Source organism: Lacerta agilis, chromosome 2 (genome assembly GCF_009819535.1).
Source record: "Lacerta agilis isolate rLacAgi1 chromosome 2, rLacAgi1.pri, whole genome shotgun sequence".
NCBI classification, from domain to species: domain Eukaryota; kingdom Metazoa; phylum Chordata; class Lepidosauria; order Squamata; family Lacertidae; genus Lacerta; species Lacerta agilis.
Genome location: NC_046313.1, coordinates 106306729 through 106324763, shown reverse-complemented (window position 1 = coordinate 106324763; position 18035 = coordinate 106306729).

Sequence of the window (18035 nt, the reverse complement as noted above, 5' to 3'; positions counted from 1 at the left end):
CGCCAAGGGAAGGAGCCCGTGGCCACCATCCCCCGCGTTTTCCCAACCCTCACCTGGCAGCCGCGCCCCGTCCTCCCAATTCTGCCCCCCTTGCAAAACAAAACAACCCCCCCCGCTGCTTTGGGAAAGGCAGGGCTGGTGCCTCGATGCCTCCCCCCCCCCGCGCGCCCATGCACCTCCTCTCCGGGCCCCCGAGGAAGAGGGAGGCGTCTTCTGCCTTCTTCGCCCGCTGCCCCGCCGAGGCGCCGCCTCCGCCTCGCCGGGCAAAGAGGCTACGTGAGGCCGGGGCGCCCTGCGCAGGAAGGTACGCCTCGCCGGAGGAGGAGGAGGAGGGAGACGGAGCCCCGCATCGCCACGGAGACCGGGGGAAGGGAAGGATGAAGGAAGGAGGAGCAGCCGCCGGGGACAGAGAGGTACCGGAACAGGATGAGGCCTGCCGAGGAAGGAGGAAAAAAAGGAGTAGGGCGCGGACCCAGCTGCTGCACACCCGACCCGCGGGCGCCTGCTTGGAGCTGGTTGCAGTGATGGCGGGCGTGCGGGACGGGCAAGGAAGGGGTCGGTTCCGCTGCTCCTCTGCTCCTGCTGCATTGCAGCCTCCCTCCTCCTGCTGTCCGTCCCCTTCTCCCTCCTTCCCTCCCTCCCTCCACATCTGGCACGCTGCACAATGGCGGGGGGGCGCAGCCGCGACTCCCAGGCTCCGGCAGAGGAGAGGCCGTGGCCTGCAAGAGCGGAGCAAGGAGGGAAGCCGGGGGTGGTGATTCAACGGCCCCGCTTCAACTGCCGCCGCTGCTCCCGGCCCGATGTCTCTCCATCCAATCCCTGTGTCCCTGGGGCACATGCGCAGTAGCGCAAACCCAGAGACACAGGGACTGGACGCAGAGACACTTGCGTTATATATATATATATATATATATATATATATATATATATATATATATGAAATTTCATGCATATCGGTTAATATCTTGACCCTCCTCCACCAAAATAGCTGTTCACTTGGCTGTTTTCCTATGTCATGAAGGCTGAAATTTCAGTTCAGAGAACACTCACTGTTCCCAACCCTAACCCTGTGGAAAGCCATCTAATTAGACTTTAATTTGATTTTGAGATGTTTTTAGTTGGTAATTTAATTATTGTTTGATTTTATACCAATGTTATGTATCTGATGTTAGCCACCCTGAGCCCGACTTCGGCCGGGGAGGATGGGATATAAATAAAAGTTTTATCTTATTTTATTATTACTTGTTATTATTCCTTTGTAAGAAAATATGAAATAACGCAAAACATTTTTTGCCGGGGGGGGGGATCAATGGGGGGTTGACAAGAAATTTTCCGCACTGGGTACCACCTGACCTTCCGATGCCTGGGGAGGGTGACAAAAAATTTTTTGCCCCCGGGTACCAATTTACCTTGCTACGCCCCTGCCCATTTACACAGAAACCGGGACCCATAGGGCTCACAACTTTGTAGGTTGCATCTGATCCCCGCCCCCCAAATGAAAAAAGTTTCATGGCGAAGTTGGAGCTGTGCAACTCGGTTGGGATGCAACACAACAGAACATGCGTTGGCCCATTGAAATATCCCGTGTTTACAGAGCAATCCTAACTCTGCCCGGTGAACAGAGTGGAACAGAGAAGCCGGGAGCCACCACAGCATGGAAAACCCAGCTTCTCCTGCCAGCAGATGGAGGATAAAGCTAGTAATGGCTTCTAGACCTGATGTTCTCCTGCTACTGCCTGAGGGGGCCTCTCTGAATACCAGCTGCAGGAATCACAAAATGGAGAAGAGGGCTTCCTGCACTCAGGTCCTGCTTTTAGGCATCAATCTGGTTGGCCACTGTGAGAATGGGATATTCCACGCCGATGCAGCAGAGAAGTCAAAATTAGGTCCTGCTCTGAGCACTGGGCTGAATTAGGATCTGATGGATCTTTGGCCAGCTCAGCTCCACCACCCTGACCAACATTTCATATCATACCCTCCAACATTTATCCAATGAAAATATGGACATCCTGTTCCATCATCATCTTTACACCCTGCCCACCTGACTGTGATGTCTCAGCCACTCTGGGTGGCGTGTGTGTGTGTGTGTGTGTATTGTTGTTGTTGTTGTTTAGTCATTTAGTCGTGTCCGACTCTTTGTGACCCCATGGACCAGAGCTCACCAGACACTCCAGTCTTCCACTGCCTCCCGCAGTTTGGTCAGACTCATGTTGGTAGCTTTGAGAACACTGTCCAACCATCTCGTCCTCTGTCGTCCCCTTCTCCTTGTGCCCTCCATCTTTCCCAGCATCAGGGTCTTTTCCAGGGAGTCTTCTCTTCTCATGAGACCCGGCCAGATGGGCGGGGTATAAATAATAAATTATTATTATTATTATTATTATTATTATTATTATTATTATTATTATTAGGTGGACAAAGTATTGGAGCCTCAGCTTCAGGATCTGTCCTTCCAGTGAGCACTCAGGGCTGATTTCCTTCAGAATGGATAGGTTTGATCTTTTTGCAGTCCATGGGACTCTCAAGAGTCTCCTCCGGCACCATAATTCAAAAGCATCAATTCTTATTATTAATGTTTCAATAATAAAACATTAAATGTTAAAAAGCTTCCCTACACAGGGCTGCCTTCAGGTGTCTTCTAAAGGTTGTAGAGTTACTTATCTCCTTGGCCCGGAGGTCGCATGACTTCATACCCTCCGACGTTTCTCCGACGAAAATAGGGACGTCCTAAGGAAAAGCAGGGCATTCCAGGATCAAATCAGAAACCGGGACGGCTTCTGTAAATCTGGGGCCGCCTCTGGAAAATAGGGACACTTGGAGGGTCTGCCATTTCAGGGCCCTCCACCAACTGCACCCTTTCTTCTGTCCTGCTTTCTGCATCTGCAGCAGGAGGCTGTGTGATGGCAGAGGCTGTCCCAGCTGGCAGAGGCTGGTGGAAGGCAGGAGAAGGGAAAGTCCACTGTATCCCTACCCCCCAGCAGCAGTGTAGATCAGGGGTGAAAATAGCTTCCATAAGCTCACAACGCTGTCCAATTGGAAGTCCAGTTGAACTCAGCGGAACGGACAGCAGTCTGTGGGTGCTAGGTTTGCTCACTCTTTTAGCAGGCCCCTGTGCCTGTCTCTTTAAAAACAAGGGTGGGGAGCCTTTCGTTCTCCGTACTTGAACTCCCACCATCACTGACTATTATGGGCCATGCTGGCTGAGGTTGGTGGGGGTTGGAGGTGCCCCAGACCCAGTTCTGAAATGTCCAGTGCTGTCAAGTATCCCGTTTTCCCTGGGATTCTCCCTTATTTCAAGCAGTTTCCCGCTGCTCTCCCTTATTTTTTATTTCCCTTAAATTTCCTGTTTTTAATGGAAGCAGCTCCTCCCCTGCTGGCCAGGGACTGGGTGGGAAGACCTCGCCTACTTGGAGAGAAAAGCCTCAGCCCTCAAAGCAAGTGGGAGCCGTTTCCCGTGCTTACAGGGGGCTGTATTCCTCCCCCTGCATCAGCCCCTATCCATGGCCGCCGAGCCCCTCAGCCGGCCAATAGGGTTAGCTGGCAGGCGGAGCCTGGCTGCCTTTGAGCAGGTGCTGCTTCCTGTCCTGTTTTGTTGGGATCAGACAAAAAGACAATGGGGCTCCATCATGCGGAGCACATGGCTGCCCTCCTCTTTGCTGGCTGCCCTCCTCTTTGCTCTGCTCCAAGCCTGAGCCCGCTTGGAGTTTACATTGCTGCCCCGCCCACTTTTGCTTCTGGCTCCGCCCACCACTGACATGTGACTGCCCCCGGGATAGGTGAGACTGCTGATCCCTTATTTTCAAATCCGAAACTTGACAGCTATGGAAATGTCACTGTGCTAAATTCTCATATGTTCAAGATCCGATTGTATTGTCACTTCACTCTGCAATACCAAGACGATTGTGCTTTTGCCAATTAGTGCTGCGGAGAACAGTCCTTTTGTATTCATGTAAGGGCTGCAGACCGTTTCATGCTATTGCCTTCTAGAGCCAACGTTTTAATAGATCTGCACGTATATACGAGCTTTGTTGTTGTTTTTTCCTCCGACAGGCAATCAGTCTTTTTCCATCTTTGTCCTGCGCATTAAATAACACCCTTGTTACACAATGCAACTGACCTGCCCAGGGCGAAGCCACATACCAAAACCCTAAATTATCCCCTGACTAATTATTTAGCAAAGGTTGCGGTCGCAGCAGGCAACAGAGACTGCCACGGAAGGGCAATTCCTGGGTTTCAGCAAGAGGAGGTTCCCGACCGTTAGCATTCCTTGGAGGTGCCAAAAAAAGTCAGGCCTCCTTGTCATTTTCGTGGCTGCATAGGAGAAGAGATGTCAGCAAGTTCAGTCTTTTCTGCTTTCTGAAGGTGTCCTGTATTGAATCAGGCCATATCTGTCTGTCTAGCTATCTATCTATCTGGACCTCCGCACCTCATTTAAAATGAATTATTACTACAGTGGTGCCTCGCGAGACGAAATTAATTCGTTCCGCGAGTGTTGTCGTATAGCGGAAATTTCGTCTTGCGAAGCACGGTCGGAGGAAGCGCGGTTTTACTGGGGGGCGCAAAACGTTTTCGTTTTGCGAGTCGCAGCCATAGGAAAATTCGTCTTGCGAGTCACCCTTTCGTTAGCGAATGCCTTTCGTCTAGCAAGTTTTTCGTCTAGCAAGGCATTTGTCTTGCGAGGTACCACTGTATTATTATTAGTAGTAGTAGTAGCAGTAGCAGTAGCAAATAAATAAATTTATTACCAGCCCTTCACCAGCAGCTCTCAGTATAAATATATTTACTTAGAATCATAGAGTTGGAAGGGACCCCACGGGACATCTATTCCAACCCCCCGCAGTGCAGGAATCCCATCTTAAAGCATCCATGACAGATGGCCATCTCCCTTGAGGGAGATTCAGTAGCAGCAAGGAAGAGGGTCCTTTTTGGTTGTGGCTCCACAACTGTGGAATGCTCTCCCCGCCGAGGTCTGCCTGGCACCATCATTTGCATCCTTTCGGCACCAGATTAAAACTCACCTCTGCTGCCAAGCATCTGATGGATGATGAGAAGCTGGCTTGCTGGCCTGTTCGATTGAATGTTCTTGTTGGTTGTGGTTTTTTTTTTCTGGTGGGTTTGTCTAAGAGCTATCAGAACGGTTTTATGGAAATGCGCTGTTTTCTGCGTTACGCCTTTTCGACTCGAAGATTCATTCATTACTACTATGAGCTGAATAAGGAGCATGAAATGCGCACTTGACTCTTGAGTATATTTCACTACACTAATATCTTTCCTCCATGACCCCAAGGAACTCCTTTCTTCTCCCTTCATCCCAGCCCCCCTCTCTTTAATTCTACATGCATGACCTCAGAGTGGCTTCTGGGCTGGTGCAGCATGACTCAGCAAGCGGGTGACGTAGGGGAGAAGAGTCTCCAATGGAGCAGGAAAAGGGGGGGGGAGGGAACGGTGCACAGAAAATCTTACAGTAGCGTTCTCCGGATTCCAAAGTATGAGTCAGCGGCTTCAGAGAAAGGCAGAGGACTGAGAGCGAATTCTTGGGTTTGGGCTTTCTGTGGCCCCTCGAGTGACCGAAATAACAGAGTGGGGGTTTGCATCTGGAATCCAGGTTGACTACAGAGTCAAACCGAGTTGACGGAAACCAGAAACGAGGCCGGCTGGGTCTTTCCCAACTCCTGTGCCTTGATGCAATGTGTTTACTTTGGGCTCCAGTGAGGCATCTTCCGAGCCAGAGAGAGATTACAGCTGCTGTGTGACGACATCCTCGCTTTACACAAAGCAGATGGGAAGGAAAGTTTGGATTGTGTCCCTGGTTAGGGGAACCACCCCTGCTGCTGCCCACTGGTTTCTGGTCAAAATAAAAACAAACCGATTTCCATGTTTGTGTTCCCTGGAGGTCAAGAACCCACCTCCAGTGGAAACTCTTCCGAATAACAGATTGCTGAGTAACAATCGCTTAGGAGAGCTGAAGAAGAAGAAGAGGAGTTTGGATTTGATATCCCGCTTTATCACTACCCGGAGGAGTCTCAAAGCGGCTAACAATCTCCTTTCCTTTCCTCCCGCAAAACAAACACTCTGTGAGGTGAGTGGGGCTGAGAGACTTCAGAAAAGTGGACTAGCCCTAGGTCACCCAGCAGCTGCATGTGGAGGAGCAGAGACACGAACCCGGTTCACCAGATTATGAGTCTACTGCTCTTAACCACTACACCACACTGGCTCTCTGAGGATGGGAAGGCTTGGGGGAAACCACAGCTGAGTAACAGAACCCCTGCTTTGCATGCAGAAGGTCCCAGGTTCAATCCCCGGCATCTTCTGGTAGGGCTGGGAGAGATCCTGTCTAAAACCCTGGAGAACCACTGCTGGGCAGAATTGACAATGCCGACAACGTACATGGACCATTGATCTGACTTAGTGTTAGGCAGCTCATCAGCCCACCACATCCCTAGTCACACAGACCCTCCAAGTGTCCCTGTTTTCCAATGGCAGTCCTGGATTTACAGTTTCTGATTTGATCCCAGAATGTCTCGCTTTTCTTTAAGATGTCCCTATTTACACTGGAGAAATGTTGGAGGGTGTGGAGTTATGCGACTCCCGAGACAAGAAGATAAATAACTATACAACCTTTAGAAGACATCTGAAGGTAGCCCTGCATAAGGGAAATTTCAATGTTTAATATATGAAATGTACTCGGAGTCAAGTGTGAATTTCATGCTCTTTATTCAGCTCATAGTAGCAAGGAATGAGTCTTTCCCCAAAACATCTGCTTTATATACCGGTACATTATTTACACAATGGGCCCCACGTGATTGGCTAATTCCAGGCTACTCCTGTAAGCCAATCAGGTTGCGGATTCACTTCCTCCAGGAGCCTGATCGGCTGCTCTTGCAGGCCAATCAGGTCGCTGATTCACTTCTACCTGGAGCTGGATTGGGTGGCTCCTGCAGACCAATCAGACTGATGCATTCTGGATCCTATTGTTCTCGAACCAATCAGGCTGCTGTACATAACAATATATAGAGATTTTGTTCTGTCAGCTGCCCTGAGACCTTCAGGTATAGTGAGGTATATAAATTCAATAAAGAAAAGAAATGAAATGAAATGAAATGTTATGCTGTTATATTTGTTGAAAGTCGCCCAGAGTGGCTGGGGCAACCCAGTCAGATGGGTGAGGTATTATTATTATTATTATTATTATTATTATTATTATTACTACTACTTTAAAAATGTTTAAGTGTACTCTCATTTTGACTCAAGAAAATCACAATTTTATAGTTCAAATTGGGGAAAATAAATACAGTAAATGGACAAGAGTACAAACATTCACAAAATGTTTAGGGGTATGTGTAGTCCTGCATCCCCCCAGAAAAAAGCACTGGTTGTTGTTGTTGTTGTTGTTGTTGAATAGGAGATCCCTATTTTCATCAGAGAAATGTTGGAGGGTCTGGCCACACAACTCCACAGCCACTTGGATGGATCAGCCCAATGAGAAACCAGCCTACGGTGTGTTTTGGAGTAGGGGTCTTGCTTTTTAACCCCATGCCCACCCATTTGGCTAATGGACCCCCTTTCTCTCCATTCACTGAGTGGCATTGGAATCTCGCCATCTGCCTAGATCTATATGCCAGGGCATTGCCTTCTGGGTAAAAGGAGATGGTGAGTGGACACCACACAGACAGGAAGAAAGCTTACATCCTCTTCAAAACAGCTGCCTGAAGTTTTCATCAACCACCACCACCATGGCTGAATGGTCCAGGGTGATGGGAGCTGTAGTCCAAGCACATCTGGGAGGTTGGAGGAAGACTTGCACAGCATCTCTCCTGAAACCTGCACCACTCCTACCCTACAGCTACTCCAATGTGTGTAGAGATTTACTTCTGAGTAGAGACTCACATGGGCTAGAGCTGATACAGTCATATTTCGGGTTGCGTACTTTTCGGGTCACGAACTCCCGTAACCCGGAAGTGTAACCTGCCGTGCACGAGATCTGTGCATGCGCAGAAGCAGTCTGCGTGGTCTGCGCATGTGTGGAAGTGAAAAAAAAGAATTTTTTTCAGGTTACGTATGTTTCGGGTTACGTACAGCAACCCGGAACCAATTAAGTACGTAACCTGAGGTACGACTGTAATCCCTTCCTTATAGCTTGTCTTCATCCCTCTCCCTAATTGTCATCAATCACTCTACTCCCACCAAAGATTAAAACATAATAGCAAACACCCGCCAGGTTTCTTGGTCCTTAGCCAAGGAGGATGTGCCTCGGGGTTAGAAGAGCGAAAGGGAAGATGGAATAGATTTCAGGGGAAATGCCCAAGTTGCTGCCTGGGCATACAGCTTTTCCGCTTGCCTGGAGCTAAAAAAAAATGGCGGACCCGTATCTAAATTTTTCCAAATCCAGCTTAGTCATGCCAGCATTCCAGATGCACCTCAAAGAGGCAAAATGCCAACATGGACATTCATGATGTCTCTTCTCACGCAAAGGGCCTCCGCCTCCGAAAGCCTCTGTCTACCTCTTTCTGTGGATAAATTACAGGCCTTGGGCCTGTCCACACCGGAGTTTACTGTATGGCTGCAGCTGCTTATTTTCTCATTTACGCCCAAAGTTGTATCCCCCTTGTTAACTTCTCTGAAATAATATCATTACAGTCATACCTTGGATCTCAAATGCCTTGGCTCCAGAACAAATTGGCTCCCGAACGATCGAAACCCGGAAGCGAGTGTTCCGGTTTCCGAATGCTTTTTGGGAGCCGAACATCTGATGTGGTTTCTGCGGCTTCTGATTGACTGCAGGAGCTTCCTGCAGCCAATCAGAAGCCGCGCTTTGGTTTCCGAACATTTTGGGAGTCGAACGGACTTCCGGAATTGATTCCATTCGACTTCCAAGGTACGACTGTATCTGTTACTGACAAAATCCAGCAATGGGGGTGGGGGGGTGCTTGCCCCTTGCTCCCCACACGCTCTGGTGCTGCCCATGTGGACAAGTCCATTCCCAAGTGAAAAGAAGAAAGGAGGGAGGGATGAAGTGTTAGGTTTCTATTTCCTCTCACTGTGCAGTCACGAGACTGTGTTTATACATTCCAGAACAGATTGTTGGAATCACGGGGAACGGATGTTGCTGTACTCTGTTTCCTGTTGTTGTTTTCTTTTTCTTCGGACTTCTCTCACAGAGGGAAGACATGTTTTCTTTTACTCTGTCTTCTTCTTGTTGTTGTTCAGTCGTTCAGTCGTGTCCGACTCTTCGTGACCCCATGGACCAGAGCACGCCAGGCACGCCTATCCTTCACTGCCTCTCGCAGTTTGGCCAAACTCATGTTAGTAGCTTCGAGAACACTGTCCAACCATCTCATCCTCTGCCGTCCCCTCCTCCTTGTGCCCTCCATCTTTCCCAACATCAGGGTCTTTTCTAGGGAGTCTTCTCTTCTCATGAGGTGGCCAAAGTACTGGAGCCTCAACTTCAGGATCTGTCCTTCTAGTGAGCACTCAGGGCTGATTTCTTTGAGAATGGATAGGTTTGATCTTCTTGCAGTCCATGGGACTCTCAAGAGTCTCCTCCAGCACCATTACTCTGTCTAGTTAGCAGTAAATGTAGCTTGTAGCACATATCTCTGCCTCATCCCGCTTTTATTTGACTCTGCAAGGTATCGGAAAATGTGCCCGGTGTCTACAGCAAGGCACGGGTTATTAAATGTCTGCTTCGGAATTCCCTGATGGGAGACAGGCTGAAAACGTTCCTGTGTCATGCCTGGGGGGGGGGGGATCATCTTCTCTCCCCCTCAGACCCGAGAGGAAGATCTTGAAAATTGTCGAAATATCACAAGAGTTCGCCTTGCCTTCTCCTTCTTCGTTTCAAAGGATTGCGTACATGTTCAGGCAGGTGGATATGTTTGTGTAAGGAGGTGCTCATCATTTCAGTTAATTAAAAAGCAATTAAATCCTTAAGAACACTTCCAAAACTGCTCTGGGCTGGTATGGCCTAAGATACTTTGCTAAGTCAGAGAATGAATCAGAATGAAAACTCACACTGCGTCCATCTTGACAATTCGCAGCCTTTTTCTCGTCAGGACCGGGGTGTGGCCCATTCACCCTGCTGCCTAATGGTAGGGCAGAGGCTCTGGCCAATTCTAGCAGGCTGGGGAGCAGGACACCAAAATGGAAAACTCATCAACATTGTAGTGCGAATGTCTCCCAATAAACACATTTCGCACACAGTTTTGATAACGGCAAGCAATTCCCCCCAGTACGATACAATTTTCTTTTTTGTTCTTCAATAGATTTTATTAAATTTTCAACAATATAACACAACAAAACAATAACAAAATAACAAAAATTATATGAAATTACAAAAAATACAAAAATACAAAAAACCCAACACAACTATAGCACTATAATTATTCTCTTCCTTAACATTGTTAGTTGACTTCCCTACGTCCCCTCCTTCTGCTTTCATTGTATAACATCGTTAGTAAATTCTTAACATTATATAATCATCAATCTACAATTTTCTATCTTATTTTCACTAATAAATACATTTATATGCCTACTTTTCCCTGGTACACACACACACACACACACACACACACACACACACACACACATATATATATATATATATATATATATAGTACATTTTACTTGGTTGGAGAACTGCGCTGCAAAATTCAGAGAAACGCAAAGGTCAAAGGATGGCTGTTGTGGCGTTTGCCCTTCCTAGAGAATATATGTATGAGCAGGAGTAAGTAAGGGGTTAAGTGGCTGACCCTAGGCAGACCAATAAACAGAGGGAGGAGGAGCTAGGGGCAGCTGAACAAAGGCAGTTGGAGTTAGTCAGTTAGAGTTAGACAGTGGGTTAAGAGCAGTTGATTGAAGCAGTTGGTTGGTGGTTGGTTGGTGATTGTGAGGGTTGGTGGTGAGGTAGAGTGGTGAGCGTAGGATTAGGACAGGGTTGTGATAAGAATAAATACATACCAATGTAACCAATATCTTAAGTTGTTGAAGTTTTAAATAAACACTTATTATTTTGTTTAAAATCACACCCTGACTGTGACAGTGATTACCAGGGAGGGGATCCTGGTTGGTGGCAGCCGTGGTGGCACAGGGATCAATAGTCCGTTAAACGACCGGGGACCCTGTGTGATCGCCACAGCTGTGTTTCAACTCCCATATTGTTTCAGGAAGCGCAAACTGGGTAGATTCACCATTAAGCGCAAACTGAATCAAACCTCTTCCCCATCCCTACTCACCTCTCAAGCATGGACACTAGTTTTGCGTGCCAAATCCAGCTTCCTGAGACTCTCAGCAGCTTCTATTTTTTTTAAAAGGCAAAGCAAATTTCTATACCATAAGATTGCAAACATTGCCTCCAAAGCATCTCCAAAGCAGGGACAGGATTAGGGACAGCGGTCTTAGGGATGTCACAGCCCACCAACGTTCTTCGCCATGAACAGGAGAAGCAGAATACTTTATTTACCAAATAAATAAATAAATAAATAAATAAATAAAAAAAGCAATATGCAAGCGTGCATATTTTGGCAATATAGGTAATACAGTGGTACCTCTGGTTACGTACTTAATTCGTTCCAGAGGTCCGTTCTTAACCTCAAACTGTTCTTAACCTGAAGCACCACTTTAGCTAATGGGGCCTCCCGCTGCCGCTGCGCAATTTCTGTTCTCATCTTGAGGTAAAGATCTTAACCTGAAGTGTTATTTCTGGGTTAGCGGAGTATGTAACCTGAAGCGTATGTAACCCGAGGTACCACTGTACAGTCAAACCTCTGTTGTTGAAGTTAATCCATTCAGGAAGCCCGTTCGGCTTCCGAAATGTCCGGCAACCGAGGTGCGGCTTCTGATCGGCTGCGGGAGCTTCCAGCTCTCAAGCAGAAGCCACGTCGGATGTTCGGCTTCCGGAAAATGTTCGAAAACCGGAACACTTACTTCTGGGTTTTCAGCGTCCGGGAGCTGAAACGTACAGTGACGGAGGCGTTCGGGAGCCGAGGTTTGACTGTATAGGCAGAAATCCTGCTAAATGAGATGTGGGTTTGCACTCTATAGCCTCTGGCATTCGTGGCGTTTATCACTTTCAGACTGCAGTGTTTCTCTTGAAACTGCCCTACGTTTTCACTTGAATTTCATCTAGTGTCACCCCGGCGCTTGTGGGATGGGTTTCCTCGGAGCAACATGACGGACAGCCCGGGATCAGCAAGAAAACGGCCCCCACGCATTTCTCTTTTCCTGTTCGTGGGACCCAACTGAACCGGTGGAATTGCGCGAGATGATATGGAGCGCGTTAGCTTAACTTCCGCTTTCTTTCCAGGAAACATGATCCTGCCCCAAATAGCACTTGGCAGCAGATGACGCCTTTGCAAGGCGCTCAGTGCTGGCTTTGTGGCTGCTGCAACCACATCCACTCCCATAAGCTCAAACGACACATGATGCACGGCGACGTGGTTCTACTCATGTTTCAGTCGGGTTTTTTTTATAAAAAAAAATAAAGAATCCAAAGCAGATTCAGAGGCTGTTGTGGGGCCAGGTTAAGGAAACACAGCTATGGCATGTGCTGAGTCACACCATTGATCTGCCCGGTTCAGTACTGGCTACACTGACCGGCAGCAGCTCTCCAGAATTTCAAACAAGGACTCTCTCCCTTTCTGGGGAGGTTCTGGAGGCAACGGAGAAGCTGTAACCACCGAGCTACAGCCCTTTCCCTGATGCTTAACCCTTTCCCCTCCCACTCTTCATCTGTTCCAACTCCTGCCCCCCAAGTTATTTTTGTACGTGTTGGGGGAAAAGTTTACCATAAATGAAACGACCCATTTCCTCTGTGTATGTGTGTGTGCAAAGTTATTTGTGAAAGATCTTGCCTGTAAAACAGCAGTGCCAACTCGAATAAAAATCCTACCTTCCAACACATCCAAGAGCCAGTGTGGTGTAGTGGTTAAGAGCGGTAGACTTGTAATCTGGTGAACCAGGTTCGCATCTCCACTCCTCCACATGCAGCTGCTGGGTGACCTTGGGCTAGTCACACTTCTCTGAAGTCTCTCAGCCCCACTCACCTCACAGAGTGTTTGTTGTGGGGGAGGAAGGGAAAGGAGAATGTTAGCCACTTTGAGACTCCTTCGGGTAGTGATAAAGCGGGATATCAAATCCAAACTCTTCTTCTTAATACTACTAATACAGTGGTACCTCGGGATGTGGGTGGGGCTGTGGGTTAAACCAGAGAGCCTAGGGCTTGCCAATCAGAAGGTTGGCGGTTCGAATCCCCACGGTGGGGTGAGCTCCCGTTGTTCGGTCCCTGCTCCTGCCAACCTAGCAGTTCGAAAGCACGTCAAAGTGCAAGTAGATAAATAGGTACCGCTCCGGCGGGAAGGTAAACGGCGTTTCCGTGTGCCGCTCTGGTTCGCCAGAAACGGCTTAGTCATGCTGGCCACATTACCCAGAAGCTGTACATTGGCTCTCTCAGCCTATAGAGCGAGATGAGCGCTGCAACCCCAGAGACTGGACCTAATGGTCAAGGGTCCCTTTACCTACCTTGGGTTACGAACTTAGTTCGTTCTGGAGGTCCGTTCTTAACCTGAAACTGTTCTTAACCTGAGGTACCACTTTAGCTAATGGGGCCTCCCACACAATTTCTGTTCTCATCCTGAGGTAAAGTTCTCAAACTGAGGTACTATTTCTGGGTTAGTGGAGTCTGTAACCTGAAGCGTCTGTAACCCGAGGTACCACTGTAATTTTATTACCGGTACTTATATCCTACCCATCTCACTGGGTTGCCCCAACCACGCTAGGCAGCTTCCAACATATATAGAAACATAATAAAACATTTAAAAAGCTTCCCTATATAGGGCTGCCTTCAGATGTCTTCTCAAGGTTGTATAGCTACTTATCGCCTTGGTTCAGAGGTCAGATAACTCTATACACACCAACATTTCTCCGATGGAAATAGATATGTCCTAAGGAAAAGTGGAACATTTCAGGATCAAATCAGAAACTGGGACGGCTTCTGTAAATCTGGCGCCATTCCTGGAATATAGGGACGCTTGGAGGGTCTATAAAATATGGGGGAGGTAAGCCCCACCCCACATCACAAGATGCAGCACACACACACCATTCCCATTAAATGGGGGCACCATGCCCCCTCAGATATTTTATGGGGGTGGCGAAGGGACCTCGGCCCCTAGGAGTTGGCTCCTATTCTTCCAAGACCCTCAGAAGTTCCTTGTTTCCACTTTCAACATACTCAAAAAATACCTTAGCATCTACTACCTAAAATCTCAGCATACTCTAAGGTGGAATTGAGAGATGGGGGAACTTTTTGCTCCACAGGCCAAATCCTTATCAGTGTCTGGCCTCGCGGACCAAATCTGACAGGGGGTGCCCACCTGCCCATCCCATGATGTCACAACAGCACCATGTGGTTGGGCCCTTTGAAGTCCCGAAGCTGGGACTTCAGAGAAACCCCACCCAGCAGCTGTGCTGCAGTGTTCACCACAAGGAACTCCCTTCTGCACTCGATTCAGCTGACTTCGGCTGTACCGCCCACAGAAACCTGCTTCCCGCAGGCATCGGGTGTGCGAGGGCCGGCACACCTGATTCAGCAGGTTTTTGCCCATCAGCTGAAACCTGCTTTCACTTGCCAATGCACAGCTGGGAGTGCACTTTCATACACTTTCATGCTTGGGCGTCTCCAAATCTGGCAAATCAGACGTCACATCAGGTGCAGGAACAGCGGGTGTAGTTTTTGGGAACCGGTATCCCATGCCAAATTTGAACCCCCTGGCAGGCCAAGGATGGGGTGTAGGCTGGAGGTTCACCACTCCTATCCTAACCAGTTAAAACTTGCTCCTGGCTCACCCCAATCCAGTTTTTCTTAAATTGCAAGATGGTAGCCATAGACTTTCCTGACAAAAACTTCTCTCTCTCCCCCCCCCTCTTTCTCTCTTTCTTTTCTCTCTCTCTCCCTTTCTTCTCTCTCTCTCTCTCTCTCTCTCTCTCTCTCTCTTTCTCTCATTCATTCATTCATTCTCTCTCTCTCTTTCATTCATTCATTCATTCATTCATTCTCTCTCTCTCTCTCTCTTTCTCTCTTTCATTCATTTTCTCTCTCTTTCTTTCTCTCTTTCTCTCCTGCAAAAGGTAAAGCTAAAAAGGTAAAGGACCCCTGGATGAATTAAGCCCAGTCAAAGGCGTCTATGGGGTTGTGGCACTCATCTCACTTTCAGGCCGAAGGAGCCGGCGTTTGTCCACAGACAGCTTTCCGGGTCATGTGGCCAGCAGGACTAAACCGCTTCTGGTGCAACGGAACACTGTGAAGGAAACCAGAGCACACGGAAACGCCCTTCACCTGCCGGAGCGGTACCTATTTATCTACTTGCACTGGCATGCTTTCAAACTGCTAGGTTGGCAGGAGCTGGGACAGAGCAATGGGAGCTCACCCCGTCGTGGGATTCGAACCGCTGACCTTCCGATCGGCAAGCCCATGTCCCCTGCATCCCTTGCAGAGAGTAGGGTTAAAGCTGAACGAGATCACCCAACTTGGTGACCATCACTGACTCCTGGGGGAGCAAGTTCCATAGTTTAATTCTGCTTTCTTTCATCTGTCCTGAATCTTCCAACGTTAATAATAATAATAATAATAATAATAATAATAATAATAATAATAATTTTTTATTATTTGTACCCCGCCCATCTGGCTGGGTTTCCCCAGCCACTCTGGGCAGCTTCCAACAAATATTAAGATACATTAAAATATCACAGATTAAAAACTTCCCTAAACAGGGCTGCCTTCAGGTATTTTCTAAATGTCAGGTAGTTGTTTATCTCTTTGACCTCTGATGGATGCAGTTGAACAGCTTCTACCGCTTCAGCTGCTCCATGAGACAACTAGTTGGACACTGGGAAACAGAATCCTGAAATACCATATGCCTTTGGCCTGATCCAGCAGGGCCCTTCTTACGTTACACAGGAGTCAGACCATTGGTCCATCTAGCTCGGCACTCACCAAACTGGCTGGTTGTTTCAGAGCAGTGACATTCTAACCTCTTCCTGGGAATGGCAAAGATTGAACCTGGGATCTTCTGCATTTGCACTCAGCGTGTTCCTGAGCTACAACATGTGCCTTCTTCTCGTGTTCTTTAGGGTGAACTGAAAGTCAGATGCGCTCGTTGCTCGCATCAGTTCATACCTCCCCAAAATGCAACGTGAGCTTTGAACAGCAGGACCCCATGGCTCATTTTACATTAAGCACACAGTGTGTTTGAACTTGGAACAAGCTTTTGACCTGCTATGGTTCTGGCTACTAAGGTGCCAATAAAATATGATGCACTCATATTTCTAGAAATACGTTGCAGGCATCATCTGATGGAGGTTCCTAGAAATCTGATGCAAAATGGAATACTGTGTCCAGTTCTGGGCACCACAGTTCAAGAAGGATACTGACAAGCTGGAACATGTCCAGAGGAGGGCAACCAAAATGGTCAAAGGCCTGGAAACGATGCCTTATGAGGAGCGGCTTAGGGAGCTGGGTATGTTTAGCCTGGAGAAGAGAAGGTTAAGGGGTGATATGATAGCCATGCTCAAATATATAAAAGGATGTCATATAGAGGAGGGAGAAAGGTTGTTTTCTGCTGCTCCAGAGAAGCGGACACGGGGCAATGGATTCAAACTACAAGAAAGAAGATTCCACCTAAACATTAGGAAGAACTTCCTGACAGTGAGAGCTGTTCGACAGTGGAATTTGCTGCCAAGGAGTGTGGTGGAGTCTCCTTCTTTGGAGGTCTTTAAGCAGAGGCTTGACAGCCATCTGTCAGGAATGCTTTTTTTATAATAGAAAACTTTATTGATTTTTCATATTATTACAAAACACAAAATAAGTTAACAGGACTTAACTTAAAACATAACTTACAAAACAAAACATATCTGACAAGTAAATCATCTAAAACATATACCAACTTTATAAATCTTCATATACCCCATTACCTCTCCCCCCTCCCCCCTTGTTTCTCAACCTTCTCTCTGCTGCATTCTCTATCTCTTTGTTTCTCTTCATACCTAAGTCCATGATTTCATTTTTCTTTCCTTCTCGATTATTTGAACCTTTACAGATTTACAAATCTATAAATCTGTCAGGAATGCTTTGATGGTGTTTCCTGCTTGGCAGGGGGTTGGACTGGATGGCCCTTGTGGTCTCTTCCAACTCTATGATTCTATGATTCTATGAAAATTTAGAAATGTTTCTTTCCCACTCATCCATGGCTTGCAATGAAGGGAATCTGGATTGCTTGGGCTGTAAAGCTTTTTGAGACAGAGAGAGAAAGGAACCCAGAGCTAGTTCTCCCTCTAGAATGGCAGAGTTCCTCTGCACTGGGGGGAAACCGCCTGCAAGATTGCCAATACAGTGTTTCTTTCCTTTCCATTCATCTACCCAAATTGCCCTTAGACACATGAGCTTATTTATGTGACTGGGAAGAAACAAGATGACACTTTCCCCCCAACTCCTATTATTTGTTGTATAACCATGAATTGGGTCCAGATGTAAACATGGCTTGAAGAGTAACTGCTGCTTGAACACAAAGAATATCTCGTGCCAGAGTTCCCTATAAACAGTTGCCTTGTCAAATCCACCCACTGCTTTTAAAAAAAACCCAACACAGTTTCTTGGGGCATCTTGGATCATGTGGTGGGAGGAAAGAGGAAACTTGGGATTGTGTACTGTAAACACCCACCGATAGGGAGGAATGTAGAATATGCAGCGTGTCATATATACCTACATTAGTAACAAATCACGTAAAATTTCCATTTTTAAAAGAGACCTTCACTTAGGGCCAAATGAAATGTGATACAGGCAGAATTTGGAAAGTTCATTTTTTAAAAGGAACAAGTAATACTAGTTCAACATGCAGAAAATAAGAATTTCAGTGCACATTTCTCCCATTACGGAACAAACTACTTCAGTTCACTGTTAAATTCAAGTTCACCCAGATGATATTTTGGCAATTTATTTTCAGCATTCGGGAATGTTACAAAATACCGTGTTTAGGGATTAAATATGCTTA